The sequence below is a fragment of the Heptranchias perlo genome, chromosome 6, assembly GCF_035084215.1.
Source record: "Heptranchias perlo isolate sHepPer1 chromosome 6, sHepPer1.hap1, whole genome shotgun sequence".
Taxonomy (NCBI): domain Eukaryota; kingdom Metazoa; phylum Chordata; class Chondrichthyes; order Hexanchiformes; family Hexanchidae; genus Heptranchias; species Heptranchias perlo.
The window spans coordinates 100,967,204-100,986,242 of NC_090330.1; the positions used below are offsets into that span (position 1 = coordinate 100,967,204).

Consider the following 19,039-nt stretch of genomic DNA (forward strand, 5'->3'; position numbering starts at 1 on the left):
CCACCCGTACCTCCTCCAAACTGTGCCCCCTCCACCCGTACCTCCTCCAAACTGTGCCCCCTCCACCCATACCTCCTCCTAACTGTGCCCCCTCCACCCGTACCTCCTCCTAACTGTGCCCCCTCCAACCGTACCTCCTCCAAACTGTGCCCACTCCACACGTACCTCCTCCAAACTGTGCCCACTCCACACGTACCTCCTCCAAACTGTGCCCCCTCCACACGTACCTCCTCCAAACTGTGCCCCCTCCACCCGTACCTCCTCCAAACTGTGCCCACTCCACACGTACCTCCTCCAAACTGTGCCCACTCCACACGTACCTCCTCCAAACTGTGCCCCCTCCACCCGTACCTCCTCCATACTGTGCCTGTTCCACCCGTACCGCCTTCAAACTCTGCCTGTTCCACCCATACCTCCTCCAAACTGTGCCCGCTCCACCCGTACCTCCTCCAAACTGTGCGTCCTTCACCCATACGTCCTTCAAACTGTGCCCCCTCCACCCATACATCCTTCAAACTGTGCCCCCTCCACCCGTACCTCCTCCAAACTGTGCCCCCTCCATCTGTACATCCTCCAAACTGTGCCCCCTCCACCCGTACATCCTCCAAACTGTGCCCCCTCCCCCTGTACCTCCTCCAAACTGTGCCCCCTCCACGTGTACCTCCTCCAAACTGTGCCCCCTCCACCCGTACATACTCCAAACTGTGCCCCCTCCACCCGTACCTCCTCCATACTGTGCCTGTTCCACCCGTACCGCCTTCAAACTCTGCCTGTTCCACCCGTACCTCCTCCAAACTGTGCCTCCTCCACCCGTACCTCCTCCTAACTGTGCCTCCTCCACCCATACCTCCTCCAAACTGTGCCCCCTCCACCCGTACCTCCTCCAAACTGTGCCCCCTCCACCCGTACCTCCTCCTAACTGTGCCCCCTCCACCCGTACCTCCTCCAAACTGTGCCCCCTCCACCCATACCTCCTCCAAACTGTGCCCCCTCCACGTGTACCTCCTCCAAACTGTGCCCCCTCCACCCGTACATACTCCAAACTGTGCCCCCTCCACCCGTACCTCCTCCATACTGTGCCTGTTCCACCCGTACCGCCTTCAAACTCTGCCTGTTCCACCCGTACCTCCTCCAAACTGTGCCTGTTCCACCCGTACCTCCTCCTAACTGTGCCCCCTCCACCCGTACCTCCTCCTAACTGTGCCCCCTCCACCCGTACCTCCTCCTAACTGTGCCCCCTCCACCCATACATCCTCCATACTGTGCCTGGTCCACCCATACCTCCTCCAAACTGTGCCCCCTCCACCCATACCTCCTCCATACTGTGCCTGGTCCACCCATACCTCCTCCAAACTGTGCCCCCTCCACCCATACCTCCTCCATACTGTGCGTCCTTCACCCATACCTCCTCCAAACTGTGCCCCCTCCACCCGTACCTCCTCCAAACTGTGCCCCCTCCACCCGTACCTCCTCCAAACTGTGCCCCCTCCACCCGTACCTCCTCCATACTGTGCGTCCTCCACCCATACCTCCTCCATACTGTGCATCCTTCACCCATACCTCCTCCAAACTGTGCCCCCTCCACCCATACCTCCTCCATACTGTGCGTCCTCCACCCATACCTCCTCCAAACTGTGCCCCCTCCACCCGTACATCCTCCAAACTGTGCCCCCTCCACCCGTACATCCTCCAAACTGTGCCCCCTCCACCCGTACATCCTCCAAACTGTGCCCCCTCCACCCGTACATCCTCCAAACTGTGCCCCCTCCACCCGTACATCCTCCAAACTGTGCCCCCTCCACCCGTACATCCTCCAAACTGTGCCCACTCCACCCGTACCTCCTTCAAACTGTGCCCCCTCCACCCGTACATCCTCCAAACTGTGCCCCCTCCACCCGTACATCCTCCAAACTGTGCCCACTCCACCCGTACCTCCTTCAAACTGTGCCCCCTCCACCCGTACATCCTCCAAACTGTGCCTGTTCCACCCGTACCTCCTCCAAACTGTGCCCACTCCACCCGTACCTCCTTCAAACTGTGCCCCCTCCACCCGTACATCCTCCAAACTCTGCCTGTTCCACCCGTACCTCCTCCAAACTGTGCCCCCTCCACCCGTACCTCCTCCAAACTGTGCCTCCTCCACCCATACCTCCTCCAAACTCTGCCTGTTCTACCCGTACCTCCTCCAAACTGTGCCTCCTCCACCCATACCTCCTCCAAACTATGCCCCCTCCACCCATACCTCCTCCAAACTGTGCCTCCTCCACCCGTACCTCCTCCAAACTGTGCCTCCTCCACCCGTACCTCCTCCAAACTGTGCCCCCTCCACCCGTACCTCCTCCAAACTGTGCCTGTTCCACCCGTACCTCCTCCAAACTGTGCCTGTTCCACCCGTACATCCTCCAAACTGTGCCCCCTCCACCCGTACCTCCTCTTAACTGTGCCCCCTCCACCCGTACCTCCTCCAAACTGTGCCCCCTCCACCCGTACCTCCTCTTAACTGTGCCCCCTCCACCCATACCTCCTTCAAACTGTGCCCCCTCCACCCATACGTCCTCCATACTGTGCGTCCTTCACCCATCCCTCCTCCAAACTGTGCCTCCTCCACCCGTACCTCCTCCAAACTGTGCCCCTCCACCCGTACCTCCTCCAAACTGTGCCCCCTCCACCCGCACCTCCTCCAAACTGTGCCCCCTCCACCCGTACCTCCTCCAAACTGTGCCCCCTCCACCCGTACCTCCTCCAAACTGTGCCCCCTCCACCCGTACATCCTCCAAACTGTGCCCCCTCCACCCGTACATCCTCCAAACTGTACCCCCTCCACCCATACCTCCTCCATACTGTGCCTGTTCCACCCGTACATCCTCCAAACTGTGCCCCCTCCACCCATACCTCCTCCAAACTCTGCCTGTTCCACCCGTACCTCCTCCAAACTCTGCCTGTTCCACCCATACCTTCTCCATACTGTGCCCCCTCCACCCATACCTCCTCCAAACTGTGCCCCCTCCACCTGTACCTCCTCCAAACTGTGCCCCCTCCACCCGTACCTCCTCCAAACTGTGCCCCCTCCACCCGTACCTCCTCCAAACTGTGCCCCCTCCACCCGTACATCCTCCAAACTGTGCCCCCTCCACCCGTACATCCTCCAAACTGTGCCCCCTCTACCCGTACCTCCTCCAAACTGTGCCCCCTCCACCCGTACCTCCTCCAAACTGTACCCCCTCCACCCGTACAACCTCCAAACTGTGCCCCCTCCACCCGTACCTCCTCCAAACTGTGCCCCCTCCACCCGTACATCCTCCAAACTGTGCCCCCTCCACCCGTACATCCTCCAAACTGTGCCCCCTCCACCCGTACCTCCTCCAAACTGTGCCCCCTCCACCCATACATCCTTCAAACTGTGCCCCCTCCACCCATACCTCCTCCATACTGTGCCCCCTCCACCCATACGTCCTCCATACTGTGCGTCCTTCACCCATCCCTCCTCCAAACTGTGCCTCCTCCACCCGTACCTCCTCCAAACTGTGCCCCCTCCACCCGTACATCCTCCAAACTGTGCCCCCTCCACCCGTACCTCCTCCAAACTGTGCCCCCTCCACCTGTACATCCTCCAAACTGTGCCCCCTCCACCCGTACATCCTCCAAACTGTGCCCCCTCCACCCGTACCTCCTCCAAACTGTGCCCCCTCCACCCGTACATCCTCCAAACTGTGCCCCCTCCACCCGTACATCCTCCAAACTGTGCCCCCTCCACCCGTACCTCCTCCATACTGTGCCCGTTCCACCCGTACATCCTCCAAACTGTGCGTCCTTCACCTGTACATCCTCCAAACTGTGCCCCCTCCACCCGTACCTCCTCCAAACTGTGCCCCCTCCACCTGTACATCCTCCAAACTGTGCCCCCTCCACCCGTACATCCTCCAAACTGTGCCCCCTCCACCCGTACCTCCTCCATACTGTGCCCGTTCCACCCGTACCTTCTCCATACTGTGCCTCCTCCACCCATACATCCTTCAAACTGTGCCCCCTCCACCCATACCTTCTCCATACTGTGCCCCCTCCACCCATACCTTCTCCATACTGTGCCTCCTCCACCCATACATCCTTCAAACTGTGCCCCCTCCACCCGTACCTCCTCCAAACTGTGCCCCCTCCACCCGTACCACCTCCAAACTGTGCCCCCTCCACCCATACCTCCTCCAAACTGTGCCTCCTCCACCCATACCTCCTCCATACTGTGCCCCCTCCACCCATACCTCCTCCTAACTGTGCCCCCTCCACACATACCTCCTCCAAACTGTGCCCCCTCCACCCATACATCCTTCAAACTGTGCCCCCACCACCCATACCTCCTCCATACTGTGCGTCCTTCACCCATACCTCCTCCAAACTGTGCCCCCTCCACCCATACCTCCTCCAAACTGTGCCCCCTCCACCCATACCTTCTCCATACTGTGCCCCCTCCACCCATACCTCCTCCAAACTGTGCCCCCTCCACCCATACCTTCTCCATACTGTGCCCCCTCCACCCATACATCCTTCAAACTGTGCCCCCTCCACCCGTACCTCCTCCAAACTGTGCCCCCTCCACCCATACCTTCTCCATACTGTGCCCCCTCCACCCATACCTTCTCCATACTGTGCCCCCTCCACCCATACATCCTTCAATCTGTGCCCCCTCCACCCATACCTCCTCCATACTGTGCGTCCTTCACCCATACCTCCTCCAAACTGTGCCCCCTCCACCCATACCTCCTCCATACTGTGCCCCCTCCACCCATACCTCCTCCATACTGTGCCCCCTCCACCCATACCTCCTCCTAACTGTGCCCCCTCCACCCAAACCTCCTCCAAACTGTGCCCCCTCCACCCAAACCTCCTCCAAACTGTGCCCCCTCCACCCATGCCTCCTCCAAACTGTGCCCCCTCCACCCATACCTCCTCCAAACTGTGCCACCTTCACCCATATCTCCTTCAAACTGTGCCTCCTCCATGCCATGCCTCCTTCACATCATAATTTAAACTGTGTCGCCTCCATGCCATGCTTCATCCACGACCATGCCTGCGCTCCATATGATTATTTTCTCCAGACTCTGCCCTCCTCCGTGCCATTTTCCCTCTGAGCATTGCTTCCTCTGACCTATGTCTCCTGCACCCTATGCTTTCTCCGTTCTATGCCCCCTCCATGGTATACTTCCCCCATGCCATGCCTCCCTTACACCATACCACCTCCAAATTATGCATCCTCTACACCATGTTTTTCTTAGGTATTCTGAATGAAATTGGAAACTCATCATGTGGATAATTGGAGGAAAACTTCATTCCTGTCACTTTAGGTACAGTGCTTTAATTAATCATCATGCTGTGCCATTGGGAGGCCAGATCTGCCAGCTGATTACGATTGTGTTCCTAATGCCATAGTTCAGAATTCTCAATCAGCATCTCTCCTGTGTTCTCAATGCCAAGATCGGAGGGTTTAAATTTAACAACAGGGAAAAAAAGGGGCAATAAATCCTTAATCATTTAGTTCTTACTAATAAAGACTGGATGGACTTGTCTTGTGTCATGCCCAGTCCTAGTGTGCATGTGTCTTGATAATAGTTGTCGGCATCCCATTATGAATAAGTAGTGCTGCCAGTATCAGATGCAGATGAAACGAAGACAGATGGAAATGGGGCTGATGATACCGATTATCTGAAGGTGTAATTAGCATTCACACATTGGGATGGGTTCATGGGGTGTAACACTGTTCTAGCAAAGTTGCAGAAATCAACTTGGTATTAATAGGTGGCTTATCATGAATTTAAAGGAGCCTTCGATGAAATTCAGTAGCATGCCCCATATTTACATTGTTGTGCTTAACACCAAAATTAACTCTTTACGTTGTGCACGGCCTGAAGCTGTACCAGATTAGTCATTTTGAGTTGATGCGCAGTCACCCATGTTAAACCATAACATTACGTGGAGTGCCATTGGCATTTTAATCACTATGCTGCGCAGAGCATAAAGGAGAAGGTAGTTGTGTAAGTGTATACACTATTGATGTGTTTAAGCTTTCTCAGTAATGTGCAGGAAGCCACAGAAGCATCATTCATGCCTCACTGGGCTGCCACTGATCACTTGTTCCATTTAATCTAATTCTTTTTGGTGCCGTGACTGCACTGTTTTTGGGTTGTCCTCCCAGTCTTACTTTTTTTTTTAAACCAAGTATTCTATATTTTTCACTTGTTGTTAGAATGTATTTTTAATACATTTATATTATTCAGCAACTTCACCACCGAATTCACACAGGTGAGGAGGGGCTGTTTGAGGGTTTGATCTTTCTTTTGTTGTGCAGATGTTTTGTTTCTGGAACTTAGCAGGACTCTCACTGTAATGCGAGACGCAAGGGCAATGTGTTTTGAGTGCTGCCGTTTAGATGAAGAATCCCATTTTTTATATGGGAATTCCTAATGAAAATAAGGACATAGGAAGAAGTTCCCAAGAATCGTTATTTTGGTAGGATTGTCCGCTCACTGACACGGGCACTTAAAATGGCAGAGAGGGAAGAATGTAATGAATTCTGAGTGACACTAATTGTCCTTCAGCACATGCTTTGCATTGCTGAATGATTGTAAACAATTTTACAACACCAAGTTATAGTCCAGCAATTTTATTTTAAATTCACAAGCTTTCGGAGGTGCTGCCTCATTCAGCACCCAATGGTGCTGAATGAGGCAGCACCATTGGGTGACTCCCAGCTGGCAGGTAGCAAAAGGGTGTGAATCAGCAGGCTAGCAACCTATGATCTCCACGTTTGGCAGAAGGGAGAAACAGAAGAGAGATAGAGAGAAATAACAGAGAAAGAAACAAGAGGGAGGGGTGGGGGAACAAGCAGAGAAGCGAGATAAGCAAAAGGAAACTAAGAGGTGGGACCGAGATAATGGGAAGGAAAACAACAGAGAAGAAATCGAGAGAAGCAGTAGAACAATGTTGAATAAGGACGAGCAGCACGTGCATTTTACAGCCTTTACATAGTGAGAGGAAACACACCGACAAAGACATGGAACCCGTTCCACACCTTTTTCTTGGTGTTACACGCTCATGATTGTGATTGGCAAAAGAACCAAAGGCGACATGAGGAAAACTTCTTTACGCAGCGAGTAGTTATGATCTGGAATGCGCTGCCTGAAAGGGCGGTGGAAGCAGATTCAATCGTGGCTTTCAAAAAGGAATTGGATAAATACTTGAAGGGGGAAAAAATTTGCAGGGCTCCGGGGGAATGGGACTAACTGAATTCCTCTTACAAAGAGCCGGCACAGGCTCGATGGGCCAAATGGCCTCCTGCGCTGTAACCATTCTACGATTCTATGGTTCATAAATATTTTCAGGCAACATACAGCGATGAAGTGCAGTGTACCTAAATCAGAATATGGGAGCACTGTAAGCTCAGGAGTCAGCGTAGTTGGAGCCAGCATAGATGGGTCCATCTGCTGCCAGTTAAAGGGAATACCTCCATTGAAAAGGAAAACTTTTCTCATTCAAGACTGCTTCTCAGAACTGCTGGCAGCAGTAAGATTGAGCTGGATTAATCCTTGACATACAATGCACGTGTCGCTATTTACTGTGGGTTTATTTTTACAGCTGTGTTGGAAGTGAGCACACACTTTGTACAAAAATCTTGCAGTTTTCTCCCCTTCTCTCTGGAAGGCACTGATTCCGTTTCATGGGCGTCGGGCACTCAGTTACATCACCCGATTGCCCAGACAAGCGGTTTCAGCAGGCATGTGGATCATAGCATGGAGATCATAGGTTGCTAGCCTGCTGATTCACACCCTTTTGCTACCTGCCAACTGGGAGTCACCCAATGTTGCTGCCTCATTCAGCGATGCAAAGCACGTGCTCACATATGAGCCTAATCCTGTCCTCACCTGAAGTTTGCATACATCCATTTCCCAGCACGGGTCACTGGGTGGTGATCAGGAGTGGAACCCTGTTTTACGAGAGTCACGAGACTGTTGCCAGGACTGGAGAATTTTAGCTATGAGGAAAGATTGGATAGGTTGGGGTTGTTTCCTTTGGAACAGAGGAGGCTGAGGGGAGATTTAATTGAGGTGTATAAAATTATGAGTGGCCTAGAGTGGATAGGGAGGACCTATTTCCCATAGCAGAGGGTCAATAATTAGGGGGCATAGATTTAAAGTAATTGATAGAAGGATTAGAGGGGAGCCGAGGAAAATTTTTTTTACCCAGAGCGTGGTGGGGGTCTGGAACTCACTGCCTGAAAGGGTGGTCGAGGCAGAAACCCTCATCGCGTTTAAAAAGTACTTGAATAGGCACTTGAAGTGCTGTAACCTACAGGGCTACAGACCAAAAACTGGAAAGTGGTATTAGGCTGGCTGGCCCTTTTTTGGCCGGCACAAGCAACGATGGGCCGAATGGCCGCCTGCTGTGCCGTAAATTTCTATGATTTGATTTTCTTTCCTTCCCGAGCTCGGCAGTACTGAGGTCAGCTGTAGCACCCCAGTTGTCACTGGCTATCAGCAGCTACCTCAACATAGACCGGGAATTCAAACTTGGATCTTCCTGCTCTGACCTCAATTCCATTCTAGACAATGCACATAGCAACAGGGGCCTTCTGACTCACAGCTTAATAGAGATTCTGTATCTGCATCAGAAGACAAACCAGCAGTTGTTTGGTGACAGTGCCATCTACTGTCCTAGCATCATATTATATTATTGTAGTGCTTCATTCTGCTGGCCGAAGAAATCCTACAATGGTAGAATGCCTTGGTAATCCTAATATACTCATGGTGAAATGATATTAAAGCTGTGGATTCAGACAGTAATTAATCCTCCAGGGTCACAGGGACAGACTGAAAATGAGGAAATATTTAGTGACCCTCGACCTTGCCTCACTTTCACAAACTGACCCCTATTATAACTGAAAAACACTCACCTGTGACAGTACAATGGAGAGCTTATAAATTGACCCCTGTTGCTGTCCCACAGTTGGTGTCAGCTTGGCTCAGTAGGTAGCACTCTTGCCTCTGCATCAGAAGGGTGTGGGTTGAAGCCCCACTTCACGATAATCTGGACTGGCACCTCAGTGCAGAGCATTATTGAGGGAATGCTGCATTGTCGGAGGTGTTGTCTTTTAGGTAAGATGCTAAACAGAGGACCTGTTTGCCGCCTTCTCTGGTTCAGATGGATGTAAAGGATCCCATAGCACTACTGAGAAAGATTGAACAGACTGGGGCTCTTTTCTCTCGAAAAGAGAAGACTGAGGAGTGACCTAATCGAGGTCTTTAAAATTATGAAGGGGTTTGATAGCGTTTTTTTTTATTATTCGTTCATGGGATGTGGGTGTCACTGGCAAGGCCAGCATTTATTGCCCATCCCTAATTTCCCTTGAGAAGGTGGTGGTGAGCCGCCGCCTTGAACCGCTGCAGTCCGTGTGGTGAAGGTTCTCCCACAGTGCTGTTAGGTTGGGAGTTCCAGGATTCCAGACGTAAAGAAGATATTTCCACTTCTGGGGGAGTCCAAAACCAGGGGTCATAAATATAAGATCGTCACTAATAAATCCAATAAGGAATTCAGGAGAAACTTCTTTACCCAGAGAATAGTTAGAATGTAGAACTTTCTACCACAGAGTAGTTGAGGCGAATATCATAGATATATTTAAGGGGAAGCTAGATACGTAGATGAGGGAGAAAGGAATAGAACATATGAACATAAGAAATAGGAGCAGGAGTCGTCCACATGGCCCCTCGAGCCTGCTCCGCCATTCAATCAGATCATGGCTGATCTTCACCCTCAACTCCACTTTCCTGCCTGATCCCCATATCCCTTGATTCCCCTAGAGTCCAAAAATCTATCTATCTCAGCCTTGAATGTATTCAACGACTCAGCATCCACAGCACTCTGGGGTAGAGAATTCCAAAGATTCACAACCTTTTGAGTGAAGAAATTCCTCCTCATCTCAGTCTTAAATGGCCGACCCCTTATCCTGCGACTATGCTTCCTAGTTCTAGACTCTCTAGCCATGGGAAACAGCCTCTCAGCATCTACCCTGTCAAGCCCCTCATAATCTTTTATGTTTCAATGAGATCACCTCTCATTCCTCTAAACTCCAGAGAGTATAGGCCCATTCTACACAACCTTGCTTCATAGGACAACCCTTCCATCCCAGGAATTAATCTAGTGAACCTTCGCTGCACCGCCTCAAAGGCAAGTATATCCTTCCTTAGATAAGGAGACCAAAACTGTATGCAGAAGGTTATGCTGATGGGGTTAGATGAAGTAGGGTGGGAGGAGGCTCGTGTGGAGCATAAACACCAGCAGGGACCTGTTGGACAGATGGCCTGTTTCTGTGCTATAAATTCTATATATATGATAGCATCCCAAAATACACCCATTCTAAGTGAAAGGGCTCAAATTTATTAGCCTCGCTTTTGGTCTCCACTTTTATTCCCACACTTTGATATTACAGAAAATTATGTTCCAGAATACTCGTGGAGCCTAAACGGCATAGACCTGTTGGGCCAAATGGCCTGTTTCTGTGCTGTAAATTCTATGTAATTCTATTTGAAGGAGAGCAGGGGAGATCTCCGTGTCCTGGCCAACACCGCCAAAACAGATTAACTGATCATATATATTATTCCTGCTAGTGGAACTGTTCAAATTGTCTGCCATGTTGGATAAGTACTTGAAAGGAAAAAACTTGCAGGGCGACGGGGATAGGGCAGGGGAAGTGGGACTAGCTGGATTGCTCTTGCGTCGAGCCGGTGTGGACTCGATGGGCCGAATGGCCTTTTTCCGTGCTGTAACCTTTCTATGATTCTATGTTTCCCTGTATAATGATAGTAACTACGCTTCAAAAGTAATTCATTGGCTGTGAAGCACTTTGGGACAGCCTGAAGACATGAAAGGCGCTATAGAAATACAAATTCATTCTTTCTTCTCTTCAAACAGTAATTAATTGGATGTAAGGTGCGTTGAGTTATCATGAGGGATGTGATAAGCATCCTATATAAATGCATGGTTACAGTGCAGTGCAAATCAGCAAGAAGGAAACAGGAATTATTTTCTGACACCATAGGATCTGGTAACGGAGCAAGGGAAAGAAAATGACCCTGAAATATCTGTCAGAAAATTGACTGTTGCTGAATGGGGAAAACGAACGGGTGGGAACGGAGCAGGAGCAGCTCCCAGGAAATTCCCGGCCTTAATTTCAGGGCTGGAACTGGGCAAGAGCGGGGTTCGGTGGTCCGAAAACAGTTTGGGGATAGAACCCACAAATTTTAATTTGCCTTCCCATTTCTTGATCTGCTTGACCCCAACACCAACTGCAGCGGAGAGGACAGATGAGAGACCAACTCCCCAGCCATCAATGGCTCTCTGAGCTGTCAGGAGATGAGCGAGAATGCCTCAGTGATGATTTTTCCCTTCAATTTCCTTCCCTCTCGAGGAGAACTGCTTGAACCCTGCTCTGTTTATTAAGCTTCTCTGCAGCTGAAGTGACATTCTGGCCCCGACATTACGCCGTAGAATATTTAGCACATGAAGGCTTAATGCATTTATCTGAAATTGCTCTCTGCCAATTTAGCAGAGGTGTTCCTGCTAAAATAAAACAGAAGATTTCAGACGAACTATTATGTGCTTGCCCATTAGTAATTCCAGGCCCTCTGTTTCTAACCTGAGGCGCTCTGCTGTATCATTATATAAAGCGCCCCCTATATTTTTTTTAACTTAAAAGAAAAACGGTGAAAGAAAATCTATGACCCGTGACTAAGGCCTTCCCATCAGACATGACAGTTGCGGAGAAATCAGGATATTTGATTTTAACATGGCTGCCTGCTCCGTGCACCGCCACTGTGCATATAAACAAGGAGCCCGGGATCGGGAGCCAGAGAGAGGGGAGCAGCACGGGATGGTCCACAATGGAGAGGAGAAACAGGCCAGGAGCTGGTGAGTACGCTCCTCAGAATGAACTACAGTACATCCACCACAACGACCCGTGCAGAAAACAGTCCCCTACTTTCAAACCTCCACAGTGGGCACCGAAATTTTTAATCTTTTTGGTGCAGTAAATGGGCCCAGCTCGGACCCTTGCTTCGGCTGTACCCAGAGTTAATCTGGATGCAGTGTAATGGGTTAATTGTCTGTGTTTTTCTAGTTAGTTGTTGTTTTGGAGCTGTTGATGAATTGTAGTTGCCAGCTATTGTCGTGAAAAGGTAAGTGGTGTAATCTGCTTCTCTTTCTAACTTCCTGGTCTTTTTAACTTTCCGTTTGTACCTTTATCATGAATATTTAAAGAAACCACCACCAGATCAGATTGTATACAGTATAGGGTAAATCCAGCGATTCAGTGCTCCTTACATGATGAGCGTGTGAGTCACAGAGAGGTCATTTAACATGTTAGGGTTGATTCTACAATCCACACTCAATAACAACTTGCGCCTTTAATGTAGTAAAACATCGCAAGGCGCTTCTCAGGAGCATTACCGGACAAAATTTGATACTGAGCCACAAAAACAGATATTAGGACAGGTGAGCAAAAGCTTGGTTAAGGAGCATCTTAAAGGAGGAGAGAGAGGCGGAGAGGTTTAGGGAGGGAATTTCAGAGCTTAGGGCCCAGACAGCTGAAGGCGTAGCCGCCAATGGAGGGGCAGTGGAAATCGGGGATGCGCAAGAGGCCAGAATTTAAGGAACGCAGTGTGCTCGAACTCCTGTCGAGCCAGGCTCTGCGCCAGCAAGGCAGCATTACTGTATTTATGTGAGGCCAATCCTTAGATACAGTTTAAGTATTCTGTTGATTAGATTTGAACGACACCAGGTGTAACCACACTCTGGATCAGTAGATTTCACCATAGTCAATATATACAGATTATTAACATATTTAGGAAAAGCAACTTTAATATTCTAATATAAAACCAGCAAATGTTGGAAATACACAATGGTTTAATCACCATCTGAAAGGGAAAGATAGGTTCACTCTTTATTAGAACTGACCATCAGGACCAAATGGTCATACCTGAAATTATGAACCTGTTGAAGGTGGGCTTCCTAAAATAACAACTTTCATTTATATAGCGCCTTTAATGTAGTAAGACGTCTCAAGGTGCTTTACAGGAGCGTTATCAAACAAAATTTGACACTGATAAGGAGATATTAGGACAGGTGACCAAAAGCTTGATCAAAGAGGTAGGTTTTAAGGAGCATCTTAAAGGAGGAGAGACATTTAGTGAGGGAATTCCAGAGCTGAGGGCCTAGGCAGCTGAAGACACGGCCACCAATGGTGGAGCGAAGGAAATTGGGGATGCGCAAGAGGCCAGAATTAGAGGAGCACAGTGATCTCGGAGGGTTGTAGGTCTGGAGGAAGTTACAGAGATCGGGAATGGCAAGGCTGTGGAAGTATTTGAACCCATGGATAAGTATTTTAAAATCGAGGCGTTGCCAGACCAGGAGCCAATGTAGGTCAGCGAGCGCAGGGATGGTGGATGAACGGGATGGTGCGAGTTACTGCACATAATTGTAGATGAGTGATAAAAGGCGGGCAACAGAACAAACTACTGCCTGTTGCCACAAGGAGCCTATGCAGAATGAGTCAAACAGTTCTACCATTTTTAAATGTAAATATCAGTCCTGGGGTATAATCGCATATTTCTTCAGTAAATTTATTTCCATTACAGCATCCTATGAACTTTTGCTCCTAAGAATTTCAGGAATTTCAATTAGAGAGGAGAATGGGAAGAAATATAGGGCATGATTTTAGCCTGGAAAAATGGGTGGGTTGGGGGCAGGTGGGCAGGGGGGCAGTAACTATTGCAAAAATCTAAAACCCGCCTCCAACCCCCCATTTCCTGTTTTCACAGGGGCAGGTTGAGGGGCGGGCGACCAAGCCGCTCTTGGGAGGCGGGTTGGGCATTAAAAGCTGTCAGAGAGGCTACAGGCCTCCATTTTCATAGCTTTTTTGAATTTAGCCCCTGGGGGCCAGGATTCCCAGGCCTTCTCCTTCACACTACGTGAGAGGAGGCTGGAAGGCCTGAAACAGCAGTTAAGTGCCTTAAAAGCACATCTTGTGGGACTGGAGGAGCAGAAGTGCTACCCCCAGGCCCAACAAGCCTACCTGCAGCGAAACCCCCAGCCCCCCGACTATCTCTGCCGCCCTCCCACGATCTCCGACCCCACCCCCGCGCGAGCGAGCGATCTCCGACCCCCCCCCCCCCCCTCCCCGCGCGCGCGCGCGCGATCTCCGACCCGACCCCCCCGCGCGCGCGATCTCCGACCCGACCCCCCGCGCGCGCGCGATCTCCGACCCCACCCCCCGCGCGCGCGCGATCTCCGACCCGACCCCCCGCGCGCGCGCGCGATCTCCGACCCGACCCCCCGCGCGCGCGCGATCTCCGACCCGACCCCCCCGCGCAGCGCGCGATCTCCGACCCGACCCCCCCGCGCGCGCGCGCGATCTCCGACCCGACCCCCCGCGCGCGCGCGCGATCTCCGACCCGACCCCCCGCGCGCGCGCGCGATCTCCGACCCGACCCCCCGCGCGCGCGCGCGATCTCCGACCCGACCCCCCGCGCGCGCGCGCGCGATCTCCGACCCGACCCCCCGCGCGCGCGCGCGATCTCCGACCCGACCCCCCGCGCGCGCGCGCGATCTCCGACCCGACCCCCCGCGCGCGCGCGCGATCTCCGACCCGACCCCCCGCGCGCGCGCGCGATCTCCGACCCGACCCCCCGCGCGCGCGCGCGATCTCCGACCCGACCCCCCGCGCGCCGCGCGCGATCTCCGACCCGACCCCCCGCGCGCGCGCGCGATCTCCGACCCGACCCCCCGCGCGCGCGCGCGATCTCCGACCCGACCCCCCGCGCGCCGCGCGCGATCTCCGACCCGACCCCCCGCGCGCGCGCGCGATCTCCGACCCGACCCCCCGCGCGCGCGCGCGATCTCCGACCCGACCCCCCGCGCGCGATCTCCGACCCGACCCCCCCGCGCGCGATCTCCGACCCGACCCCCCGCGCGCGATCTCCGACCCGACCCCCCGCGCGCGATCTCCGACCCGACCCCCCGCGCGCGATCTCCGACCCGACCCCCCCGCGCGCGATCTCCGACCCGACCCCCCGCGCGCGATCTCCGACCCGACCCCCCGCGCGCGATCTCCGACCCGACCCCCCGCGCGCGATCTCCGACCCGACCCCCCGCGCGCGATCTCCGACCCGACCCCCCGCGCGCGATCTCCGACCCGACCCCCCATCTGATTGAGAGCCAGCCTGTCAATCAATCAACTTGAAGAAGTAAGAGTAGACAGGGGCAATGCAGTAGATGTAATATATTTGGATTTTCAAAAGGCCTTCAATAAGGTACCACCTTGTAGACTCATGACTAAGGTGGAGTCAGGGGACAAGTAGCAGAGTGGATAGCAAGCTGACTACAAAACAGAAAGGAGAAAGTAGGGGTTAAGGGTAGCTACTCAGGCTGGCAAAAGATGGGAAGTGGTGTACTACAGGGATTGGTGCTGGCACCATTGTTCACAATTTACACCAATGATTTGGATTCGGGAATCGGAAGTACAATTTCAAAATTTGCGGACGACGCTAAATTGGGGATTGTGGTTAATACAAAGGAAGAATGCATCAAAATGCGAGAGGACATTAATAAACTTGCAGAATGGGCATGTAATTGGCAAATGAATTTCAGTATAGATAAGTATGAGGTGGTACATTTTGGTAGGAAGAATGAGGAAGTCATTTACTCCTTGGATAATAAGAGTCTAAACAGGATAGAGGAGCAAAGGGATCTAGGGATACAGATACACAAATCACTAAAAGTAGCGACGCAGGTTAATAAGGCCATAAAAAAAAGGCAAATCAAGCATTAGGGTTCATTTCTAGAGGGATAAAATTGAAAAGCAAAGAAGTTATGTTAAACTTGTATAGAACTTTGGTTAGACCACACTTGGAATACTGGGCACAGTTCTGGTCTCCATATTATAGAAAGGATATAGTGGCATTGGAGAGGGTGCAAAAAAGATTCACAAGGATGATACCAGAATTGAGAGGATATACTTATCAGGAAAGGCTGAACAGGCTGGGGCTCTTTTCTCTGGAAAAGAGAAGGCTGAGGGGTGACCTGATAGAGGCCTTGAAGATAATGATAGGGTTTGATAGGGTAGACGTAGAGAAAATGTTTCCACTTGCGGGGTGTCCAAAACTAGAGGTCATAAATATAAAATAGTCACTAATAAATCCAATAGGGAATTCAGGAGACACTTCTTTACCCAAAGAGTGGTAAGAATGTGGAACGTGCTACCACAAGGAGTAGTTGAGGCAAATAGCATTGATGCACTTAAGGGGAAGTTAGATAAACACATGAGGGAGAAAGGAATCGAAGGGTATGCTGATGGGGTTGGATGAAGTAGGGAGGGAGGAGGCTCGTGTGGAGCATAAACGCCGGCATAGACCAGTTGGGCTGAATGGCCTGTTTCTGTGCTGTAGTTTTGATGTAATGTGTACATACATTGCATACTGAAAATGTCAAGAAACTCGCTTTTGGCATACATATGTTATATATGGTAATAACATAGCAAACTTCGAATAGAAGACTTTAAATAGTACTGCAATTACATTACAATTTCAACAGTTCAACAGAGCTTTAATAGTTTACTGGAATCTCACGGGTGTGCTTTAACTGGGAACAGACATTTCACAACATAAAATCCAGTCGCCACCTACATAAATTTAAAGGGGCAATGCCTTCCTGAAAAATCGTTTGGCTGAAAGTATACTCCTTGGGGACAGGAAAGAGCCATGTGTCATTTTTATCACAAACATGTCGCTCTCGAATGAGGAAATGATATGTTTTGGTAGGGCGTTTGAAGAAAAGATTGCCAGATGCATTTTCAGGAAGACAGATGCCCTGTTAATTGGAGTTGGTCACTTTTGGATGGTTTCTGTTTTTCTGCCAGACTGCTGAATCAGTTATGGTAGAGCCACGTGGTTGGCTGGCCTCAGAATTTCACAATTCTGCCATAAATATAACATAGTCACTGATAAATCCAGTAAACAATTCAGGAGAAACTTCTTTACCCAGAGAGTACTGAGAATGTGGAACTCACTATCACGTGGAGTTGTTGAGGCGAATAGCATAGATACATTTAAGGGGAAGCTAGATAAGTAGATGAGAGAGAAAGGAATAGAAGGGTATGTCGATAGGGTGAGATGGAGTAAGGTGGGAGGAGGCTCGTGTGGAGCATAAACACTGGCATAGACCTGTTGGGCCGAATGGCCTGTTGCTGTGCTGTACGTAAAAATTAATTTGGAGAAAGAGTGCCAGCGATTTAAAATGTTGCCATCTGGGTTGCACTTTGTACCCAACCTTTGGGTTTTTTGCAGCTGGGAAGTGGGCCAGCTCTATTTTATATTTCTCTTAATTTCAACAATAACAACGACAGCAACTTGCCTTTATATAGCGCCTTTAACGTAAAATGTCCCCAGACACTGCACAGGAGCGTTATCAGACAAATTTCCCTTGTAGTATTCGAGTACAATTGAGGTGGGAATTTATTCAGGAATGGAGCATAAATCTTCTGTCATGGCTGCAGTCAAATATTGATAGTGGAGCTATGTAAAATAATTGGAAACACTTGGTTGAACTAAATGGCTGCTTATGTGCAATAACACCGAGCCACCTTAAACACATGAATCACCTTAATCACATTTTCACAGCCATTTTTAAACCCATGTTGCAAATAATTCATTCATTTAACCAGTTTATTTTCTTTAGTGCCCTGTCATGCTGAATTAGGAAGTTGGAAAGTTAAATATTGACAGCACTGTAATGTCATGCGTGGGCTTGAGGTTTCATTTATAATGGCTCCTGGCTAATTATTCTCCGTTAGGTAAAGTTTCTGGCTGTTTACGTCTGTTTTGGTTGTTTATTACATTGTGTTTGACTAAAATGTAACCATATCTCATGCTTAGCAAGGGGGAAAATATCCAGTGTTTCTGTTCTGTCACTCCAATGTTTTCGTTTGTTACATTTTCATCACTCTCTGTGGATTCCATGCTGTTGATGCTTGAAATCCACGCTGAAAATTTATCAATTGTGACGATTATTGCAACAATGGCGAAGTGATTTAAACTTAGCTCCCAATAAGTGCTCTATACATTTAAATCTTGTAAGATTTGAGTGTTGTCCACCCTGGGATCACCTTGAGCAGTGACCTTGCAGTCAGTGTTCCCTGGCAATGTTGCACATTGCTCCAATCTGAACGGCCTTCCTGGTTATCAGTCTGGATCTCCCCCAGCTTCCTGTGACAGGCTTGGCAGACACACGATGCTGCTGCAGATTTGCAAAAGATTGTAAACTTGCTGCTAACATAGTCAGGAATTTGCGAAGTGTTTCATCATATCACTGTTCTCCTTATTAGGCTCCTCAAGAATTTGCCAAGTGTTTTTCTTTCTCTGAAGCCCATCAGTGCATTGTTAAGCAAGGGAGCCATGAGAGAACACGGCATATCTGAGTCATGTGCTTTAGCCTTATTTATACCTTGTGTGTCTAAGAAAGGGAGTTCGGAAAAAGATTCCAGTGTCTCTTGAGTTGATGATTAAAATGGAGACTACAGAAGGTAGGTACTTGCTGAATTTGGGTTGTCGGATGCAGTACACCCAGATGTATTGCGTGCTGTTCCTAACGGGGCTATTTTTATATAGTGCTGCTTGATACACAGCGGTAGACAATGGGATCGAGTTTCCGCTCTTTTACGCCAGTACCATCAGTGCAATCTGGGCGGAATCGGCCGAACCAGCGCAAAAGCTCGGGGAATTTTAAGCGTAAGTGAGTTACACCCGAAACCACTCCCGTTCGTGTTTTCCGTGGGTCTTTTACACTGGTTTAAGATTCACATCGCCCAGATCAGACCCCGCCCACAAAATTGGCCACGCCCCCAAGGTCGAAATTGCGAGATTGCGCTGGTTCGGGAAGGCTCCTCAAATTGCGCTCATTTTCTTCGGCGCACGAGCACTAGTAGGCACGTTTTAAAGGCTTTTTCATG

General features: G+C 50.4%; 1 protein-coding gene across 4 annotated transcripts in view; it reads left to right on the forward strand.

The window, feature by feature from the left end:
• Positions 1 to 19,039, forward strand: part of tbc1d4 (TBC1 domain family, member 4) — a 215,932-nt gene that overhangs the window by 131,307 nt on the left and 65,586 nt on the right. The window contains exon 1 of one of the 4 annotated variants that reach the window (XM_067986537.1): positions 7,034 to 7,138. The exons of 2 other annotated variants lie outside the window; for them this stretch is intronic. The gene's annotated coding sequence lies outside the window, so the exon portion shown is untranslated. Of the gene's footprint in view, positions 1 to 7,033; positions 7,139 to 18,382; positions 18,614 to 19,039 lie in introns of those variants that run through there. One more of the 4 variants, XM_067986536.1, reaches the window with a different exon arrangement.